Below are 6,865 nucleotides of genomic sequence, written 5' to 3'. Positions count from 1 at the left end.
CGGATGAGGATCCATTGTCGATCCCGTCGTCCCGCCGGATCAGCTGCCCCGTCCTCCACCTCCAAGGAGCTGCCCTGACGTTCGCCTCGTCTATCGTGCCACCTCAATCCCCACAGCGCCGTCTTAACCTGCCCCACCAGAACCACGGCACCCTCACCAATTCCTCCGATGAAGCCGAGGCCAACTCGGTGCCACCAAGGAGGTTCTGCACTCACCGGTGCATTTTATCTTTTATTCGAACTCACGGGGCTGCCGGTGCTCGATACCGAGCAGACATGGCGTCTCCATCGACGGCGCCGTCGCCGACCACATCATCCACGGCGTCTCTCCCCCATGTCGTTGCTTCCTTGGCGGCGACTTCCACAACGGCACTAGCTGCAGCTGCTCCGGCTCTCGCTCGTGCTGCGGCTCTGTTCTTGCTGCTGGTCGCGCTGCTGCACTGCTCCTGCTTTAGTTTGCTGCTGCTCTGCTCTTGCTCTCGCTTGCACTGCTACTGCTGCACGACCTTCGGCAGCTACAGGAGTTGCTGCTTTAGCACTCGCTCATGGTGCTACTGCACGACTTGCCCTCTGCTAGTGTGTGGCTGATGTGTTTTACATCTAGCACCTTTTGGTGATGCATTTTACATCATCTATTGCAGATTGTATTAGGGTCCCACTTCAGATTAAAGTTGTCTGCCTTGTCATGCTTCAGCCTCGTCAGCGTACACCTAAGCGGAGCTGCTCCAACGACGGAACCGTCCATCACAGCGGAGAAGTACCCTCGGCGCTGTTTCCAGAGGCCTCGGATCTTCTTCCCCGCCTCCGACAGTCACACCAGCATCATCACCATCCTCCACGTCCAACCCAATGATGTTGAGGTCCACAAGGCTATGCCAAAGAGGTTGTACACTCGTCACATCACTTTGTTTCTCCATTCCTCTGTTCTTCCAATTCATGTGATCCAAATATCCAGGTTGACTGAAATCCTATGTTTCCAAATGCTCTGTTTTGCACATGCATTCCTATCCTATTCCTGTGTTTTTCCTATCCCTGCGTTTACAGAATCCTCCAATTCTAAGGAGCCCTTACAGATTTACTTCATTTTCAGATTGGCGTCAAAGAAAACTCTGTGTGTTATGTCCTGCTCCTGCCGTGCCGTCATCCACCCCACCTGAGGTGCACCATCGACAGAAGCGTTCACTGCAGCAGAGATCCCCCTGCAGACTTTCTTTCAACGCCTTAGATCATCTTCCCCGTTGCCGGCAGCCACGCCAACTGCATTACCATCATCGACTGAGCAGATGAACCTGAGGACTAGACATTTCCCGAAGAGAGGTCGCAGTCTTTCGTGTTTGCTTACGTTATACATCGGTTATTATTACCTGCTACTTTATCGTTCAATCTTGAGTTTTGAATTGCCCATGGGTCTCATATCGATCCAGCAACGAATAGTATCTGTCTACTATCTGGTTCATCTGGGGTCTTCTATGTGGTTCATGTTGGGTGGGCAACAAACAATAGATGATCCATTGTCTATCTTTTTAAACTGAAGCTATAATCTACCTGCTATCATTAGTTTTGGATCCATCCACTCGTATGCTACCATCAGTCTTGATTTTTGCATGCACCCCTTAGGCCTTACAAAATCTAACTATTTTTTTATTATGCATGTTAGATATTGTATACAATCGTACTGAACATGTAGAGAAAAAGAGAAGACCGTTGCGTGCGAATATAATGTCATGCAGACGCTGCTCCATGGTGGGCGAAGTGCCCCCCCCCCTCTCTTGCATTTCCAGATTGTATTCCAGAGGAAGATAACTGTTCAGATGGAGATTCAGAAGGATCCGACCATGCCTGTTTACCACCTGAGGTGTTTGCTCTAACCTGGCATGCTGATGTTGGTCATATCATGCATTGCTTATGTTATACATCTTATATGTCATCAGCTTAGTTTAGATTTGCTTTGTGTGAATGCCACTTGTTTGGTCTCTATATCATACTCCCACCATTCCTAAATATTTGTCTTTTTAGACATTTCAACAAGTGACTACATATGGAACAAAATGAGTGAATCTACACTCTAAAATATGTCTATATACATCCGTATGTGGTAGTCCATTTGAAATCTCTAAAAAGACAAATATTTAGGAATGGAGGGAGTATATTTATGCAATGCCATCTTCTTTAGCCAGGCATCATATACGTGAATCATGCAATGCCATCCTGTTTTGCCAGTCATCGTATATGTGAATTGTATCGTGCCATATTTTTTCCATAATGTATTCCATTTGTCAACAATGTTTATACATTCATCTACTCTTCCTATGCATCAACCATTTGAGTCGGTCATGGGAAAATCTGGAGTGAAAACAAGGTCTTCTGAGCAGTTAGTGCTACCTGTCGATGCAGATTTCTTGCTGGTTACAGATAGCTCCTCAGAGGAGGATTCAGAGAGAGATGACCAGTCGTATCCCCCCCCCCCCGAGGTGCATGCTCTAACTTGGCTGGGTTATATTGCTCATATCATGCATATGGTGTCTTGCATTGCCATGCCATCTGCTTAGATTAGACATGCTTTGTGTGAATGCCTCCTGTTTGCTTTCTATATCAGATATGTGAATTATGCAATGCTATGATTTTCAGCCAGTTATCATATATGTGAATTATGCACCGCCATGGAGCCAGGCATCATATATGTGAATTATCTCATGCCATATTTTTTTCATTACATCTTCCATTTGTTGACAATCTGTGTATATTGAACTACTCTTCATGTGTATCAGCCATTTGAGCTGGTTATGGAAAAATCTGGAGTGAAAACAAGGTCTTCAGAGCAGGCAATGGTACCTATTGAAGCATATATCTCGATGGTTACAGGGAGCTCCTCAGAGGAGGATTCAGAGACGGATGACTAGTCCTATATCCCACCTGAGGTGTATGCTCTAAGTTGCAATGTTTATATTTCTCATATGATGCATATGGTGTCTTGCATTGCTTAGTTTAGACATCATATGCACAATATTGAATTCTATCTGCTTAGTTTAGAGATCATACATGCGAGTGCCAGCTTCTTAGTATATGAATCAATTATGTCAATTATATCATGCCATCATGTATACTTAGACAACATGTATGTGAATTATTTCATCCCAACATATTTTAGAAAGACATCATATAGTTTTGTCATGTCATCATGTTTACGTACTCATCATATGTTGAATTATGCCATTATATCATGTTAAGTTATCCACCATATATCTGAAACTATGTCATGCTATCCTGTTTAGTTAGGCATCATATATGTGAAATTGTGTCATGTTGTCCTATTTGGTTAGACAACATATATGTGAATTACCACATCTGTCTATCATACAATGTCTGTACATTCAATTTCTTTTCTTGTTTATCAGCCATTTGAATTGGAGGGGTGATGGCAGTATCTAAGGGAGCAAAAACCCGTTCTTCACAAAAGACAGTGCTACCCGTCGATGCAGATAGAACCATGGTTGTACTGGCCCACAAACTAGCCCCACCACACATAATCAAGACTCTTCCAGATTGCACACTTACACCGTTGGGCAGAGAACCGGCTACAACCCATCTAACCGCAACCCCAGCGGATAGTAACCCACTTATAGTTGACAAAGCACCATGTCCACCACAGAGTACCCCCACACGAGCAGTTTGTAAAGCTACTGCAGTGCCCAAAGCACGAAGACCACCACAGCTAACCCAAACTCCACGTTTAAAGCAGAACAGCAACTATTCTCAGGTCAGATTCCGTAGCTATGGTCCATACTCCTTTGATGTTGCATCATTGTATTTACTCATACCAACTACTTCCGAATTTGAAGGATCTAACTGAAACTCCAATGGCGCAGCAGGTATGTTTTGAACCTATTTCTTTAATTGGATTGCTGTTCTAACTTCTTGCTCTATGTTCATTTCAGTTTAAGTTGTATAAACAGTTATGTTCTCATGTGATGCACATTACAAGTGCTGCCAATGCTGTGTAGTTTCTCACACTTATATTCTGCCTATGCTGATGTGTCTTAAAAATATATGAGTTGAACTGTGTCTCTATCTTGATTAGGGAACATAAACTAGAATGATATGGACAATACAGTGACCATAGTACATAGATATATGTTTGTTTCATGCTATTATCTTGTCCACCTTACAACTGAACCGGTTTACCAAAATGAGTTTGGTATACTACAAGCTAAACCTGTTATGTGTCTGCTTGTTTCTCTTGTAGTATGCAAATAGAATATTGGAGAAGAGCACCCCACTATGCAATGGTAGAGAAAGTAATGCAGATAAGGTTCAAGATAGTGAGACAACCCTGTTGGTCTCCAAGAAAGGTGATAAAAACAATCTTGTAGACAGTGAGAAAACCCCACAGTCCTGCGTTGATGTAGTGTTCGAGTTACTGGCCAGTATTGCTGGCACAAGCTCTTCGAACTCGCTGCCTGAATCACTTTGGCTTCTTTAGTCTCAGCTACAAGCTGAAAGGCATCAGTCAGCTGTGCTGCGGCAAGAAGCCGAAGGACTGAGGAAGTCCCTGCAGAATTCAGATGCGTACTTTCTTGTGCAACAGCAAGCGCTAAAGGATTTAAGCGCCAAACAAGAGAAAGTTAATAAGCTTGCTAAGCATCTTGCCAGCATTATGGGTACCCAGGATATTGTTTCTTGAACTCTTCTGAAGTGGTTTCAGTTCTGGACTTGTTTTGCTGCGGTGTTTATATGCTACTGTGTTCCTTATATTTACACTGGTGGTGAACTTTGATGCCCAGTGGATGTAATATGTGTAATAGCCGTGATAGCCTAGCATAAGTTGCTTGCTTATTTATTTCCTTGTTGTCTTGTTTATTTGTTTGCTTGTAGTCAGTGCAGTTCTTTTTCCACGGTTTGCTAGTGGCTGCAATAACCTATTTTTTAAAACTAGGCCACAATAACTATGGGCTAATATTTACTGTAGTGACACTGGGCCTCCTATGGGTCGTAGAAACAGTGGGCCTTCTACGGGCCGGAGAAACAGTAGGCCTTCTACGGACCGTAGAAACATTGGGCCTTCTATGGGCCGTAGAAACAATGGGCCTTCTACGGGCCGTATCATGAATGGGCCTTATACGGGCCGTATGATCGATTGGCCAAAATGGGCCAATAACAGGCCGCATTATGGCCGTAAACGGGCTAGAGTTGGAATTGTCTGTTCATGGGCCGACCATAATGGGCCATCGTTAATAGGCTATATTTGATGACGCTATGAAAACAGCCCAATGTATTAACGGACCCCAAACGGGCCGACTGTAACCACAGGCTGAATTTGGCCCACAAGCAGAAAATGATAGTAACGGGCCGTAAGTAAACAAATGCTCGAAATGAGCCCAAGAATAAATGTGCTCTGAGAAGGCCGAAAGATAACATGGGCTGGAAACGGCCCAACTGAATAACGGGCCATTAATGGGTATAAAGTGATACACTGTTCATTACGGGCCAGTTTCACCACGGGCCGTTAATGGGTCTAAAGTGATACACTGTTCATTGCGGGCCAGTTTCACCACGGGCCGTTAATAGGCCAAGAGTTACATAGGGCCTCATATGGGTCGAAAGACGTCATGGGCCATACATGGGCCAGAAGTGAAAACGGGCTGGAATCATATTGGATGGCCCAGATGACGCTACTGGGCCTAATTCGGGTAGGGCGTAACGGGCCTTGGGTTAGCAGGCTGTAAATGGGCTATATGCGAACAGGCCGTTAACAGGCTTTCCATGGGCCGGCCCGTCACCTTTTGACCAAGTCAAACGGGCCAGCTTTTTCACAGGAATGGGCCTCTGTTAGGCCGTGCCACATGTTGACGTATCATAGGCACCTTCTGTCCAATGATTGGATGACATCTGTCCCAACAATGAGCCGACAGGTGTTTCCTCCAGCCAATGATGATTTTACACGTGGAAAATCCCCATTGGTCGGGGTTGTTAACGGGTTATCGGATCCAAAACCCGACCCGATAGCTTAACGGCGTTCCGTTACGGTGGATGCCACGTGTCGGTCACCCTTGACAAAAGCACTTCTGTGACGCGCGATTTATCGTCATGGAAGTGGACACTTCCGTGATGATAATTTTGGTAATGTCATGGAACACTTCTACGACAGCACAAGTATGACTATCCTGATTCTGTCATACATTTGTCATGGATGTACATGCATGACAAAAAACGTGACCTACTGTGGCAAACATGTATCATCATGGAAGTGTATTTTTTTGTAGTGGAGAAAGCTAGAGAAGAAGTTTGAGGGGTTAGAGCTCCACCACATACCCTGAATCAAGAATCAAGCTGCTGATGATCTGGCGAAGATAGGTTCCACTCGGAAGCCTATCCCCGGTAATGTGTTTTTAGAGCATCTCCACACCCCATCAGTACAAGAAGATCCCTTCAAGGAAGATCCCCCGCAATCGATAAGTTCAACAATCCGACTGAGATCGAAGTCCCAACTCTGGTCGACTTGGTCATGGAAGTCTTAGTGATCACGCCCGACTGGATGGCGCCATATATCGCGTACCTGCTCAGGCAGGAACACCCAGAGGATGAGGATGAGGCCCGCCAGATCGTTCGTCGATCGAAGGCTTTCACCGTGATAAAGGGGGAGCTTTACAGAGAAAGTGTCACAGGAGTAGCTCAATGCTACATCACCCCGGAAGAAGGTCGAATGATTTTGAACGAGATCCACCCGGGGACCTGTGGTCACCATGCATCCTCTCGGACCATCGTGGCCAAAGCATAACGAGCGGGATTCTATTGGCCTTGCGCAAAATGAGATGGCAAAGGATATAGTCGACAAGTGCGCAAGTTGTCAGTTTTACTCCAACATGTCT

The sequence above is a fragment of the Triticum dicoccoides genome, chromosome 7B, assembly GCF_002162155.2.
Source record: "Triticum dicoccoides isolate Atlit2015 ecotype Zavitan chromosome 7B, WEW_v2.0, whole genome shotgun sequence".
In the NCBI taxonomy this organism is placed as follows: Eukaryota; Viridiplantae; Streptophyta; class Magnoliopsida; order Poales; family Poaceae; genus Triticum; species Triticum dicoccoides.
Note: the sequence above shows the minus strand (reverse complement) of the source record.